The sequence below is a fragment of the Corvus moneduloides genome, chromosome 4, assembly GCF_009650955.1.
Source record: "Corvus moneduloides isolate bCorMon1 chromosome 4, bCorMon1.pri, whole genome shotgun sequence".
Classification (NCBI taxonomy): Eukaryota; Metazoa; Chordata; class Aves; order Passeriformes; family Corvidae; genus Corvus; species Corvus moneduloides.
The window spans coordinates 21,947,456-21,963,877 of record NC_045479.1 but is presented as its reverse complement, the minus strand read 5'-3'; positions in this window follow the sequence as shown (position 1 = coordinate 21,963,877).

The following is a 16,422-nucleotide window of genomic DNA, read 5'->3' as shown; positions in this document are numbered from 1 at the left end:
ACTGACTTGTGCAGCATGTACTCCTCTTCACAAATTCACAGTCCTAGGAAGGTAAGGACACTAATGCAAAGGCTCTAAAAGGAAGGGAGAAAAAGAGCCCACACTGGATAATTTCATGACCATTAGTAACATTTGTATCTATACAAGCTAAGATAATTATAATGGTAATCATATCTCATGCTTCGGAGCCTAAAGTGATTGCCTACAGAGGCCAGGGAAACCTTGGAGAGTTTCCATTGAAAGGAAGATTAGAAATGCTTAAGACTATTTAATTTGGTCATATTGGACATAGCAGAAAGAAGACACTTATTTCCCCTTTTAAATGCTTTTCCTTTCTCTTTTCTGAATCAGTTTCTTCCCTGCTGGCTTGACGTGTAACCTGGTAGTCCCACCGGCATCTGCACTTTTCCTTTCCCATCTATTTTGTGCCTGGGTCTTGCTGTTTTCCCCCATATCTGTCTCTCTATGTCTCAGCCCATTTCTCTTTTGGGCTCATCACATTCACTAAATAACATTCCTTGAGTGTGAAGAGGCTTTTCTTGCACCCAGTGACCTGGACCAGATTTCATTAGCAATCCCTGCTCTGACCTTGCTCCTCCCCAAGCAGCATCAGCCTGTCTCTTTTCTTTGCATGTGAGCAGCTCCTTCAAGCACAGGAGCCTTTTCAAAGCAAGTTCTCCAACTGTTGGTATTTATGTACCCCAATCATTCCTCTAAGACCCACAGGTATCACAATACTAGCATCAAACAGAACAGTCTCATTTTACAGATTATCCACTGTTCTAAAAACTGAAGGAAATGAGTAAAGAATTGGAAATGCCTCATGTTGCCTTTTAGTCATTTCAAAAGTTACTGTGAGATCTGATCACCCGACCTTCTCCTTTCCCATCCTCCTGTCTTTTTGTACCTTCATTACATGATGAACCCATAGGGGGCCAGATCCAGAAAACCTCTCGCAGAGAATTTTAGATGCTTGCACAAAATAAGATCTCCACTGACTTCAGTGTAATAACACATATGAGAGAATGTCAGAAATCAGCCTCAGGCAAAGAAGATGTGGTCATTCTCCACACTTAAAAAAAATGAGATATGAAAGAAACAGTGTCCTTTTATTACTCTGTGCCCCTTGCTCACAACAACACAGTGAAGAATAATTGACAACAAAGGCCTGCTATTTCCCTCTCTATGCATTGCTCCTGAGCTGGTGTTTACACCAAGGCTGTGACTCTGAGGTAGCTCACTTTAGGACACTTCAGAAGAAGGAAAGTAGTAACTTGAGAACTAAAGGCAGCTGCAATAAAGGTATGGAGAACTATAAACGATAAAAAGAAGGCCAAGAAAGCACTACTAGTCAGCCTTTTTGGTAATAAAAAATAAATCCCTGGCCATTGAATGAAATTACAAAGCAACACATTGTGTGTGGACAAAAGGTGATGTTTACAAAAGGTATAATTAAACCATGATATTCACTGGTCTAGATATTGAGAAGGATCACTCCACATGTTCAAGGGGTTCAGCATTTATATAAATAAAAAGAACATCTGCAAGGACACCAGCTAAACACAATTACAAGGGCTATCAATTCTCATGCTTCAGGGCATGGTTACCTGCTGAGGTCAGGAAGAAATTTATTCATGGTATAGCACTAAAACGTAAAATGCATTATTGGGCATTGATGGGTATTGGACATCTTATTAGAAGGACCTTTAATCTGCTCCACTATGCAGTTCTTTTGTTCCCCCATATCAAAGATCAGTGAAGCATTTAGGTGTGTGCTTATATTCCATTTTGAAATCAATAGGACTCAAATGTGCATAAATATAAGTGCTCAATTAAGTGCTTTCCAGAATAGATATATTAAGCAACTACTTAAATTTTTAGAGGTATTGAAGCAGTTTTTGGTTCTGGTCTGACGTTTTGGTGTCCAAATCACAGGGGAAAAACCAGTAGAACTTACTGTATCTCATATATTATCAACTTATTTTGCAGAAACTCCAAACAACAATGTGCTGTCAGTTCTAAAAAACTTCAACCTTTCATCTCAAAAACTCAAAAATTTGTGACTATAGCTCTACAATCCATTTTCACAGGTAGTCTGATATGTATACAGACATAATCACACAGGTCTAAAATAGTTCGGGTCTTCATCTTCAGATTTTCTTTTGTGGGAATAAAATGAGCTTTGCCATCTGCTATTGTCTCCTCCCTCATGTTTGTGTCCCACTGGTTTGTCTTGCAGTTCTAGGTGAGGTGTCAGCCAGACATGGAAGATGTTTGAAGATTTAAGTTGCCCTTTAAACTTTGAAGCCCATCCCTTTCACCCTTCTTTCTTCTTAGAGGAGATGTCATTCAAACCTCTCAATCTTCAGAGTCAGTAGGAGGGCCCTGAATACAGAGGAAACACGGTGCTGATCTGAACTCCTACAGAGTCGGGACATAGTAGAGACTCCCAATGTGGGAAGGGCTTTGATCTGGAGAAGCTCATAGAGAAGTATAAACAGAAGCTTGAGTGTTATTCACAGTCCTTCTCAAAGGTTGCTGACAGGTGGTTATAGGTTTTGATAGATAAAGGAGACTGGGATAACTGAAATTGCTGAAAAAAAGATGTTACCAAAAAAGCAGGTTCTTTCAGCCTATAGATTTACTCAGTGAAAGTGCACCTTAAAATATGGCCATAATGGTGGGAGAGATTCCTCTGCTATGGGTCTGTCTTCTCTGTTTTCTTCACTGGACCAATTGCTCCTTTTGGAGAGGCTGCAGCAGCTCACCAGGGGCGGCTGGGAGAGCTTCAGCGATGCACAGCAGGCAGTAATTCTTCCTTCCAGAGGCTGAACCTTCAGCCTGAGCAGCACTCAGAGGGACCTACATGCTGAGATCAAGGGAACATTTCCAATGACTTATGGAGGAGCTGAAACTAGCCTTTATGGAATACTAAATAATTAAATCAGACCTCATGTAGACCTCTAACACTTAAGAATCAGCACTTAATAGCACACAGAAAGGCATAATTTTCAGATCTGTGCTAATAAGGAAAACCATAAATTGAGGGATTTTTCTTAAACACCTCTTTTCTTCCCCTGATAGTTAAACATAAAAGTAAAGATGTTGCCTGCAGTAGTCAGGCATACATCTTGAATTGCTATTTGCTTCCAGCTTCATTTAAGATAAAATTTAAACTGCTTTATTTAAATGCGCAATCTTAGATACCTATAAAAGACTGACTTGCAGGAAGTATTAAGCAGATGCTTTCTGCAAATCTGTTCTACTTTAGTCATTTCTAGTTCAGTGCTCAAAATGTTCCCGACCTGGTGCCTGACCAACCCGATGAACTTCTACGATGAAAGCACTGGCTTGGTAGATGAGGGGAGAGCAGCGGGCATTGTCTACCTGGACTTTAAGGCTATCAAGGAAGGCTTAATCCTGTAAGATCCTCCTAGACAAGTTGTTGGAGTACGGGCTAGATGAGCAGACAGTGAGCTGGATTGAAAACTGTGTGAACAGCTGGACCCAGAGGGTGGTGATCCTCTGGCACAAAGTCTGTGTGGAGGCCAGTCACTAGCAGTGTACCCCAGAGTCAATACTGGGTCTGATTCTGATTAATATCTTCATTAATGATGTGGATGATGAAGCAGCGTGTACCCTCTGCACGTTTGTCAATGACACAAAACTGGCCCTAGGGTCTGATACTCCAGAGGGTCGTGCTCCCATCCAGAGGGACCTTGACAGACTGGAGAAATGAGCTGGCAGAAATCTCATAAAATTCTACAAGGGAACCCAGGCACCAGTAAATGCTGAAGATGGTCTTGCTGGAAAGCAGCACGACAAAAAAGCACCTGAGATCCTGTTGGACACTGGGTTGAGCATATGCCAGCAGTGTGCCCTTGCAGCAAAGAAGGCCAGTGATATCCTGGGCTGCATTAGGAGCAATGCTGCCAGCAGGTCGAGGGAGATGATCCTTCCCCTCTACTCAGCACTGGGGAGACCACATCTGGAGTGCTGGGTCCAGTTCTGGGCTCTCCAATAGAAGAGAGACATGGACACACTGGAGAGAGTCCAGTGAAGTCCACTAAGATGATGAAGGGGCTGGAGCACCATGCATATGAGGAAAGGCTGGGAGAGATAGGACTTTTCAGCACAGAAGAGAAGGCTTGGAGGGGGATCTTACTGTTGCATAAAAACATCTAAAAGGAGGGTGCAAAGAAGATGGAGCCAAGTACTCTTCAGGGGTGTTCAGTGACAGGGCAAGGGACAATGGGAACAAACTGAAACACAGGAGGTTTGCTCTAAACATCAAAAAACACTTTTTTGCTATGGTCTCACCATCGGAGATATTTGAAAGTCATCTGGAGATGGTCCTGAGGAACTTGATGTAGGTGGCCCTGCTTGAACCAGAGCAATGGACAAGATGATTCAGAGGCCACTTCCAGTATCACCCATTCTGAATTCTTTGTTAACCAAAAGTCACAGGCACAATTGCATGCCTTAGCCTAGACTCTTCTGTTTAAGGCAGCAAAGAGAGGGTTAAGAACCTTCTAAAAAGGTTTCCATGTATTAGAAGATTTCCTTTATCCTTTGGAAAGCTCTAGTAATAGTATTTTGAGAACTCCCTTGCACATGTAATGTTCTCCATAGTCCTAGTAATGTGTTCTGGCTCAGAATTTCCACATCTTCTAAACCATTAGCATTTCCTATAGAATTGTATATACACTTACGATTCCTTTTCATATGGGATTTATAAAGACATTATCAAAATGTGTACTCAGCACTCCTAAAGAGTTCATGTTTCTGTATCTCCACTCTGCTCCCATCAGACAGAGCTCTCCATCCCTTTCCTCCTCAGCTCTCATTTTCCGGGAGGGCTGCAGAATTTCAGCACACTCTGGGTTAACACTCAATAGAAGTGAAAATCTTTATCTCACAGTGTGTGGACAAATTGGTTTTGAAACAGCTACAGAGGGTTATCAATTCTTCAAACAGACATGGCATGAGCATCCCATAAACTGAAACAGCCGGTGCTGCACGGATTCATCTGGAGAGGTTATTATTAGGGAACTGGGGGTGCTTTCAAATGCAGAGATGTAATTTATCATGACCAGGTTTTGTTAGCAAGGACTTTAGACAGTTTCTGTTACTGCAACCTAATAGGTCATTTTATCAGCATATTTGTTTCCTTGACTGCCGACACCTCAACAACCTTCATACCTTCTTAGTATCGCATGGCAGGAGAACAACTGACAAATAAAGAGAAATCACTGGTTGTGAACTCACTGAAATTGCATATTCCATCTGGGAAGCTTGGATAATGCAGTTCAGTTATAAAGCAGAGTCCATTGAAGGTACACAGGTCTCTTGCTCTCTCTCTGTGTCTCATCTTTTACTGTATAAAGAAGGAGGACTCTGTAACTAAGGGAATATGTCATGAAATCCTACCCAGCTGCTTAGCCATAGGGGAAACCGGCAGCAGTGATACTCAACACAGAACAGGCAAGGGTCTTAAGAGGAAGCCCAGGGTAAATGACAGCAGAGCTGGGCCACCCTGCTTTACTCCCTCCCCAAGTATTGGAAGACTGACAGAGATATCTGCCTTACCCTAGTTAGATCTCTGGACCTCTGCTTAACCTAGGGTCACAAACAGGTGCTTGCTCCCCTTAGAAAAATCAGCTCCAGTTATGTCCTGCAAGATCAATTTCTCCTCATTTAGCTCATCTCTGCTATTCCTGAATAATTAACCACTTATTTGACAAGTACTTTGAATCCTCCCATGTCCCTGAATCCCCAACTGCATATACAAACAGAAGGGCAATTAAAAGTTCATTTACCTGTGACCCTCTGGGATTGCCACATGCTGTGAGAGTCAATATATTTCTCTTCTATTAGGATAGCAGAGAAGCAATTTCTGAGGTTTAAGAGCATCAAGGAAAAGTAATGTGCAGACAGAATAGGCAGATTTCCAATCTGGAGATTTGATGGAGAAAAGCCCCAGCATTTTTTCAATTGCTGTAATGAACAAAAACAGCCTTAGGAAGGGAAACCACAGCCCGCAGCTGGAAGGGCTTTGTAAATCAGAGACAACTTCTCAAAGTGTTTCTAAAAGCTATGACAAAGCTGCACAAGTACAGAAGGGATTTTCCATTTCCTCTCACAACCACAACAGAGTTATCAGGCAGCCATAATCAGTAGCATAGGGTCTAGTTGTAGCCTGCCACTAGTGTTATCCCACAAGGTTCAGTACTGGACCCAGTATTGTTTAACTTTTTCATCAATGACTTGGATTAAGTACACTGATGATACCAAGCTGGGAGGAGTGGCCAATACCCCAGAGGGCTCTGCAGCCCTTCAAAAGGACTTGACAGGCTGGAGAGATGGGCAGAGAGAAACTGTCTGAAATTCTATGAAGATAAATGCAGGGCGCTGAACCTGGTGAGAAATAACCCCCTGCATTAGTACAGGATGGGGTCTGACCTGCTGGGAAGCAGCTCTGTGGAGGAGGACCTGGGGGTCCTGCTGGACAACAAGCTGTCCCTGAGCCAGCAATGTCCTGGGGGTCAAGGAGGTCAACAGTGTCCTGGGGTGCATTAAGAAGGGCATTGCCAGCAGGTCAAGGGAGATGATCCTGCCCCTCCATTCAACCCTAGTGAGGCACATCTGGAGTGCTGTGTCCAGTTCTGGGCTCTTCCATACAAGAGAGACATGCTGCAGGGAGGTTGGACCAGATGACCCATGGTGGTCCCTTTCTACCTGACCCATTCTGTGACTTAAGTGAAGTTTCTACTGGTTTTATGCCAGCAAAAGTGGAGTTGGAGGCAGTGTGAAAGAAAGCAATGAGAAGTGACAGCTCAATCCATCATTCAGTGGCCTTCTACCCAACAATGGCGGTTGTGTGCACAGGAATGTGCTGATATAATTAACAAAACCATTTACTATAAGCATACAGTAGTAGGTATGGTGTATTATTTAAGAATTCATAAATAAGCAATTATTTCTTGCTATACTTTGCAAAAAGCTTATGGCTGTTCCTTTTCAACCAGGTTGAAAGCTCCTGGTCAGTTCTGGAAAGTTGACTGGTCAGAAATCCTTTTTGCTCATCAGTAAGCTCTATCTGATACCCTTGGTGTCATTTCAGTTTTAAGGAAAGCACCTGTGTTGAGCTACACTGCTGGAGCTACAGGATAGTCAGAGAGAAGAGCAGCAAACAAGTGGACTGTGCAGGTTATATCCACCTGACAATGTAAAAACTAACACTGAGCCAGTCTTATTTGTCTTTTCAAATCACATCATGTCAGAGAGCAGGACTCGTGTCAGAAAAGAGGACCCCTGCAACGAACAAACAGGAGAATTAATGTTGTCTCTGAGGCAGGGATGAAAACAGGTGATGTGGCATTTGTGACAGCTTCCCTCCTCCCTGGGAATTCACAGCACAGTTTTATATCAGTTCAAAGTGAAAACTAAGAACAGTAGGAGAGGCAGAACTAGAAAGAAGCCTTGGCTTTGGGTGCCCATATTTGAAGCCAGGATATTGTCGTTGTAGAATATTTACCATGTACATAATTAGACCCCAAAGTGCCAGCTGAACTGGAAATCATGCTGTGTGGTGGCTCTCCTACCATCTGAATGACTGTTAGACAGTTGGCTCTGTTTTGACACAAAAAATGCAGTCCATCATAGGCCCATTCATCTGTCATCTGTTGCCTGCTTGTCTCTTCTCCCATTTAGTTGTGTACAAGATGAAATGTTTTCCTCCTGCTGCTTGTCTGGTTTTTTTACACTTCATTTTCTTTGCAGTTTTTTACATACCCACAAAGAAATAGCCTCAGAGAGTCACACTGCCAGCCACAATCACGGGTTGACATTATATTGGCTTAAGTAATAAACAGCCATCCTCATATTTTTCCTTTTTCTTTCTCATTACAAAGCTGAAATGAACGAATTATTAATTAGATGCCAGCCTCTGCACCCCCTCCCCCCCCTTCACTTTAAATAACTTGGAGACAAGCAGGGGAAAAGTTACCAGGCATTGTTATGCATTCATTATTGTGACATACTAAGCAGAGAGCCAAAGTAATGACAGAGTAATGCAGCCAAAGAAAATTACCTGTATTATATTGTCATAGGAGATTGAGGCACAGTCAGTTACATGTACACAAACCACAGGAACTGTTTAAAGAGCAAGTAGTTATGGGGCCAAGGGACAAGGAGTTTAAGATAAATACTCTCATGAATTATTTACGGAAAGACTGTGGAAGATTTTTTTTCTTACCAGAAAATAATTGCAAAAAAGTAGGCACAAATTAGGCTATTTGCTGAGCTGGTCTAAAAGAATACACAAGTATGTATGTGTTTCTCTGCTGAACTGTGCCAGAGTTGTCTGACCCTCTCTGGCAAGGGCAGAAGTTCTCATTTTGTCTATTTTTACTCCTCAGTGATGAAGAACATAAGAAAAATGTTTATCCAAGAATTTAAGTTCTATGTGACCCTCTTGATTTGCAAGGACAAAAATCTCCCAAGCTTTGGAATATTGCCTTCTGCCCTCCTGGTGTGCTTTTACATACCACATGACAGCTCCTGAAGCCCACTTCTTCCTAAAAAGCTTTTTCCTTTTCAGTCGGTGAAAAAGATGAAGAAACTTTTGAGATCCAGTGTACTCATGATTCATCATGAGTCATGATGCCTCAGTTTTGGAACACCCTAAACATAAAAGTTAAACTTATCTTTCATTTCTTTAAGTAAAGAGCTGGGAATGGATTTGGAAATTTTTAGTCATCAGAAGATTCAAGAAAATGCTTTACAGCACCTTGATGGGCACCTCCTGCTCCCAATAGTCAGAGGGACATCACTTGTGCCATTCTCTTCATGACAGGTTCTCCCCTCCCCCCAGTCTCTCTTATCTGCCAGTGAAATCATGCTTCTGCAAAATAACCACAGTATCCTCTGGACACAAATTAAGTAACTCAGTAAAATGAAAAATAATTAGGATTGGGCACAAGCAACTGCTGCATGCTCATTGTGCTATGGGCACTGATTTTCTGGAGGAAATCTGTGTGTAAAGATGAAGATGCCATCTCTTAGAGATACTCTAACACAAGGTTCATCAAAGCTTGAAAAGCCACTATATTGCTAGCGAAGTTTATCAGACTGCATGCCAGACTCCCACTGGCTCTCACCCAGATTCCAAGCTATCTGAGGAATTATTATCTTAAAAGCTTCTTTAGATCTTGTCAGCCACATCTAGCTCACCATGGATGTAGATAAGGTTCACAGTTCCTGACAAAGGAGATGGTATCTGACTCCAGGGCTCCCTGTCCGATTTTAAGAATGCAAATTCTTAATGGATTTAATGAGGGGGGAGGGTGTTACTATTAAAAATATTGAACTGATAATTTTCAGATTTTTTTCTTTTTGAAACAAAAGGAGCAAGTTAAAAAGAGATTTATGAGATTCTCAGTGAAGGAGAAGGGTCAAAATATCAGGGATACATTAGCGATAGGCAGTCAAAATCAAATCAAAAGATTTTAAAATTATTGAAATGAAATATTTCTCCTGAACTTATTTTTGTGTCTAAGGAGGGTTTCTCACTACAAACATTTTTAAGAGATTGATTTCTTTATTTTTGCCTAGGTTAGGAAAAAATCTGAAATTTAAAAAAACATTATGGGACTTGAAGTATCTCCCACTCAACATCATTAAAAACAAAAGAGCAGAACTGATTGACTCTTATGTAATTTTGGCAGCATAAACTTTGGATACCTCTGCCTGCCCTGACCAGATTACCAACATGGTGATTCTATCTATTCTATTTATTGTCACACAGTTAAATTTACCCAAACTGGTATTTAACACTCTACATGGGACCTTGCTAATGGTCTTGATTACTGTCTTTCAAGAGTTCCTTGGAACTACTGGTGATTTCAGGCAATCAAAATATGCGTTTATGAAACAGTAACAAGACAAATGTGTGACTATGTGGAAGAACACAAGCTTTTAACTTTCACAGATTATGTAAAAGGAAAAAAAAAAAATGAAAACCTCTCCAGGGTTTGTCTAACAAACTTAATTCAACAGATGAAACAAAACGTCTGCAAGGGGAGCTGTGTTCGTTACCCTGTCAGTTCATCACAGGTGAGGTGGCAATGCTTCTGCCACACTCAGCCTCCTGGATCCCAGGCAATGCCTCCCCCATCTGCCTCTCTGGCCAAGCAGAGATGCTGGCATTTGGGACTGAGCAGCCAGTGACACAGAGCAGGACAGCTCTGCTCCTCTCTGGCGTGCTGAGCCTCCCTGCAGGTTGTCTCTCATTGCCATCCCACTCTTCCCCTGTGTAGCCCAGGAGGCCGTGTTGGATTATCCAGCTCCTGTGTTTCTATCCTGACTCAAACTCAGTCACCCCACAGTACACACCCCCCTGGACCCATTCTGTTACCTTGCCAGGGCTGCCTGGACAATTACACAGTTGTTCTGGAATAATCTGGTGGTGTCCTGCTCCTCGTGCTACTGGGCTGCTAACCTGTCACAGAGCATCTGAGCTGCTTAAGCACTTTCTAATCTACTAGGGAGATTGGAAGCACAGGTTCACATTCTTGTTTCTTTCCCAATTACTGATCTTTTTCAAGCACCTTTAGAAACGTCACTTACACGGGTTTCCTGACACTTCCCTTTGTAAGTCTTTATTTTCAGCTTCTACTCACTTCAACTGCACCGATGTTTCCTGAGTGGGATTTTGATTTCAGAACAAGCATAAGCATTTTTTTAAACTTTGGCAAAAATGATTGAAAACCTCCCTGAAATGAGACTAAGGGGTGAAACCACTATTTTGCCATGACAGCAAGTAGGTGAATCTTTATTGTCAAAACTCTAGTGGCCCCATTCTCTGGAGGATGGACACAGTACCCGGTAGAGGCGGCCTTTCCCCCCTCTATGGTTGCTATGGAAAACTGCTTTTATTTTGCAAGGTTAAGCATTTGAGACATTTAATTTGTGCTCATTACAGCCTTGTTAGAGCTTGGCTGCTAAATGTTTGAGATGTTTATGTGGCTCTAGCTCTGTTGTGCAACCATTGCCCTTGAGGAGGACCTGGGTGAACTCCCTGCAGGGCAGGAGAGGCCACGAAGCACTCCAGGCAGGAGGACAGGAAAGCAGAGGGCTGGAAACCTGGTTTTCCTGCCTTTCCCAGCATGGAGATTCCTCCAGTAGGGAGGAGGAAGGACAGTGCAGCACATTGTGCTGGTGGGAGAGGAGTTTACAGGGCTCTTGGGGGAAACAAATGCACAGAGAAGTCCAAAAGCCAAAGAGAGAGGGGAAGTAAGTGGAGAAAGAGAAGAGGAAAGATGAGAAAACTCTCCAGCCCAGTTCTAGCTGCTGAGAATGCTGCTGTCTTTTTGATTCTGCTTTTTTTTAGGTTGTGGAGGAAAAGTTCCAAAGCAGCAGGAGATAAGGTCAAACACTTGCTCCTGGATAACAGTAATATCAAAAAACATATGCTGTATTGCGTTATCCCCAATTAGCAATTGCTTCCATTGTGACAAACGGTCTTTGAATCACCAAACTTCCACAGTAAGGAACTCCTAGAGAGTAATTGTGAGTTGCACACATCTGAAGTGTTTATGTAAATGCTTATTGTTAATAATAACAACAACAATAATGACAATAGAAAATCCCCCGGTTTATATGGTTGCAGTTGCTCAGAACAGCTGTTTTAATGAGACATCTGCCAGTGAAACAATTTAGCCTGAGGATAATGAATAACTGTTACTTAACTGAGACAGTATAAGCATAAACTCTGTTTAACGGGGACACATTTGGCCGGTGAATAGTGGTTTCTTGGTACTTATCCAGGTGTTCAATAGTGAAAATTACAAGCTTGTGGCAAAAATAAATGAATTAATGAATAGTCATACAGGATATACTGTGATTTTTTTTTTTTTTTTTTTTTTTTTTTTTTTTTGGTTGCTTTTGTTTGAAATACCTTAAAGGGATCTTGTCAGGGAGTGAATTATTCAGAACTTAGAGAATCTTTGTGGTGGGTGCTTAGAAATGGTGAAAGACTGATAATCATTAAGAATCTTGGTCTTTATCTTCTCCTACAGAAATTATTAAATTAGGGAGATATGATCATTTGCATCCCTGATTTATGGCATTATTTTCTCTCATCTGAATCTTTCGATATATCCATTATGCGTATATATATGTGTGTGTGTGTGTGTGTGTGTGTGTGTGTGTGTGCACATGCATGTTTCACCCACCTGACTCTGGATTGCTTCCTAGTTGGATAACTGAAGCATCCAGAATGGAATTCCAGGTAGAGAATTCTGTTCTGATAGACTGCTCAGCAGAATGCACAGATTTTTCTAGTTCCTATGTAGATGTGTTTCAGAGTGCTGAGGGAACAGCACAAAAACTTATGGGCAAGAGCAGGTGTATGTTGGGATCAATGTTATATCTATGATTTTTGTCAACTACTGACCGTCCATGCAAGGAGTAAAAACTTGCTTGCAAGTGCTAATGTTATTTTCTTTCAAGGGAGATGGACTCTGCATGTGTGTGTTGGCTGTTATTCTCTGGCTTTAAAAGAATGCTAGAAAAGACTATGTTCTCTATGAAATAAGCCAGAATAATGAGGTAGAATGAGACACCAGTGCAGTGTGATTCAATTTGTTGGGGCAGACCTATGAATTACATTAATATGAAGCATCGGACTTTTGAACACTGTGAAAAGCTAACTGCTATTTCTTTTAAAGAAACTAAACTAATCTCTTCTCTCATAAGAGAGAGCCTGTTACCCTAGTAGTGAAAGAATTTACTAGATTTAGGTGATTGACGGATAGTCCTTCCTTTCATATTCTTAGCTGTCTTTTCCTGGACATAAAGAATGCCTCTCCTGTCATGGTGAATCTAAAGGTGGAAAAGACCTTTTGTGATTTAGAAGATGGAGAAGACTTTGTTAACGTGTAAGTGACTGATGTTTGGAGCTCTCTAGAGAAATACTCACCATTTGTTGGGTAAGCCTAACATTCCTACCTTCATTCTGGAAACCAGAAATTATGAAATTACCATTTGGGTAATGTTCAGGAAAAAAAGGTAATTATTTCAAAGGCATTGAAATATCTAACTTCAATTAATTGATTACCTGATACATCAATATAGCTACACAAATATGTACTGCTTCTATTGTCGGTCGAGTGTCAGAACTGTCTGGTGAGAATCATTTGGAATGGAGACGTATGTTTGAGCAAGGCAAGTAGACTGTCTTTTAAGCAGGAATTTTAGGCTGTGATTCATTTGACCTATTTTAGACACCTACACTAAGACAAGATGAATCTGGAGAAGTGAATCATACCCATCGTTTCTATACCACTCTGGACTCCTGTTGAAACTGAAGCAGAGTTTCTGGGAGCTGCTCTAATTTCCTCAAGTTAGAGCACCCCCAGGATGGTTCTCCAACAAGTAACAAGAATCAGAGCCACTTTTAGAGTTTCTAGCGTAGCTATGTTACTTAGAAATGAGGAAGTCTTGCTGCTGCTGGCTTTTCTGACAGAAGCCCTAAACACAGTTACAAAGGCAGTTTGGTGGGACAGAAATACTGATTTTGGAAAGTAAGACAAGACCTACAGTCAAAAGACTTCTTTCACAAAGACAAGCCTTTCTTATGTACATTTAGAGTCTATCATGAGCAAGCAACTACCTACTCCTGAGGTAGGACTGAGGAATTCTACAGGATGGAGATGCTTTTGTTTGCCTGAATGTAGGTGACTGCTGTTTACTCCAGAGCTGAGATCAGTGCTCACAGATAGTGGCTTTGCTCCATAACACTCCACCTTTCACCAAACATTTGTGTGAGTGAGCTGGGATGACTTTTGTTGGTGACCTGGTCACCTCTACACCAGCTCTAATGAATCAAGGCAGTCTGATTTTAATTCCACTTCGCATCATACTCCTTGTCATGCCTGGCTTTTGTGAAAAACCAGGGAACACTTTAGATGGGAAGGAGTCTCAGCTGGACTTTGAGTCTTTAAACTGAGCTTTAAACTGACCTCAAGTTTCCACCAAGTTCATTAAAGCCTTGTCTAGTCAAGTTTTCACTCTATCTGTGGATGGAGATTTCAAGGTACAGCTCTATTCACTATAGAGATTGCAAACTTTGCTTACCTCTGTGCCCCCACGGGCTGATTTTGAGTAAAAGGCTGCATCATGGCCTGGTGCAAAATCGCAGGTGAAATGTGCCAGCATCCCTTTAGCACCTTACAAAGCACTAACAAAAGGATATACAACTAAAAGGTCCAAGGTCAAAGGAAGAGGCGTTGCCCTGTAAAGAGAAAGCCTTAGGGGAACTGGTACAATGTAGCAATTTGGGGAACTGGCACTGAACTGAACTCTTACTCGCTCCAACTTCACAGACTTACTCTTGGCCAGATACCTAAACCATTTGGCTCAGTAGCATTCCAGAAGCAGTCACATTTTCAAAGTGATGCAACAAGGAAATAAATTACCTTTATTATGTGAAAAGCAATCACTGTGCAGTCTCTGAGGAAAAGAAATGTTGTAAGCAGGAGGCTGCATTTGTCTTGGAAAACTCAGATTCCAATAAATACAGGTGATTGTGCATGACTAATTATACACAGTCTTGTGCACAAAGTTATATCCAGAAAACCTGAGTATTTTATTATGGCTTGAGGACTCCTTGAACAGCTTTGAATTTCTTGCTGGAATTTAAAAAATAGTGCTGTGGCTGGCTGTCTCAAAGGACAACAAGTCAGATATAAGCTGTCAGGTTGGTAGGAAATATTATAGCCTTAGTTATTTTAAGGACCAACTAAAAACCTTCATTTTATTGTTTCTTCTTTTGTCTAACACCCCACACAGATACACACAGGTCCTCTGCACCCTTTAGAAACATTGAAAAACACTGATTTCATGCAGCTTGTTACTTTGTCATGTCCTAAGATACCTGTGCTTGAATCAGAGGGCTCACACTAACAGCTTCCCCTGTCCTTGCTCTTGGAAGAACATCAAGCTTTTGTGTACACCTGTGTACATGAGGGCTCTACAGGGGAAGCTGTGCTCTCACAGCCAAGCTCCCACCCATGACCCTCTTGCTCCAGTCACAGAGAGATCACACAGCTGGCGAAATTGCTTTAGCCCTCCCAACCTCTGGCTGATACGAGGTTCATATACTTTGACCATGGACACTACTGAAGTCCATTAATGGCCTGCTTTTATTATATTCGTCCCCATCCACAGAAGTAATTACCAGGGACCTGTGCTTTCCCTGTGACTCTTCCCAGCTGAGCTCTGCCTGGAGCCAGAAGGACAGTGCATATGCATACTGAGGAATTAAGATCAATTCCTCATCCTCACACGGCATTTTCACCGGCATTTTTGGAGATAACAGGGAGGGACCTTCTGCATAAATTAAAAAAAAAAAAAGAAAAGAAAAAAAAAAAAAAAGAAAAAAAAAGAACCTAAACAAATCCTTTGATAAGGGGTTAATAATTTCTTATTCTGTGTCCCATCAAGGAATACGTTTATTTATTGATCCTCTTTGTAAACTAGAAACAATTTTTTGGGCTGATAATTGCTCTGTATACTCTCCTGAAAGCTGTAAGATCTCCCACTAAGGGAAAGTGTAAAATTATTTGTACAATTGCTAACAAAATGGGATTCCGATTCAGGAGTGGAGTTCTGAATTGTGCTTATGTTAATACTCAAAGCAATAAGAAATGTCATCTAGAATGATTGCTGGAAGTACCTTAAAGGAGCTCTCTTCGGACACCTCTGTTTATGAGTAGAAGAGCTTTCTTTTCCAGGTGCACACACACAATCTGGGGAGCATTTCCTCTTGTTTTTGATTTTTTTTCCCTTCTGATTGAAGTAACCTTTCCACTATGAGTGTATAGGTCAACAATCCTTCCTCCGCTACAGGAGCTCAATTCATTGCTGAAGGGAGGAATAAAAAAAGAAACATACTGGATCTAAAGGGAGCAACACTGCAGGTCTGAGCAAGACTTGCCCTTGGCATTTTCTCTTGCCCTGCTCTCACAGGCAAGCAAGGCTATAGGGGGCCTCTGTCAGTCTTATCGAAATACATTTCATTTGAAGGAAATGTTACCCTAGTCCACTGATGCCATAAAGAAAAATGTTGGTCTAAAGTTTAAAGGAGTGATCTCAATTGTGGAAAGGGCAGTGGCAGATTTGGGGAGGCTTTGCTTTGATCTCTCTTGATCTGGACTTTGTTGATTAATGCACACAAAGTGGCCCAAGAAAGAATCCAATTATGAAGTGATTAAGAATGCTGAACCAAACAGTCCCCCTGACTGGCCAAATGTGTGTGCCCTGACTGTGTGGAACAGAGGTACTCCTGCTCACACTCTGTTGCAGGTGAATGTAAAACAAGATTTTGGAGACTTCAGCTTCCCTTTTGGCAAACAAGGC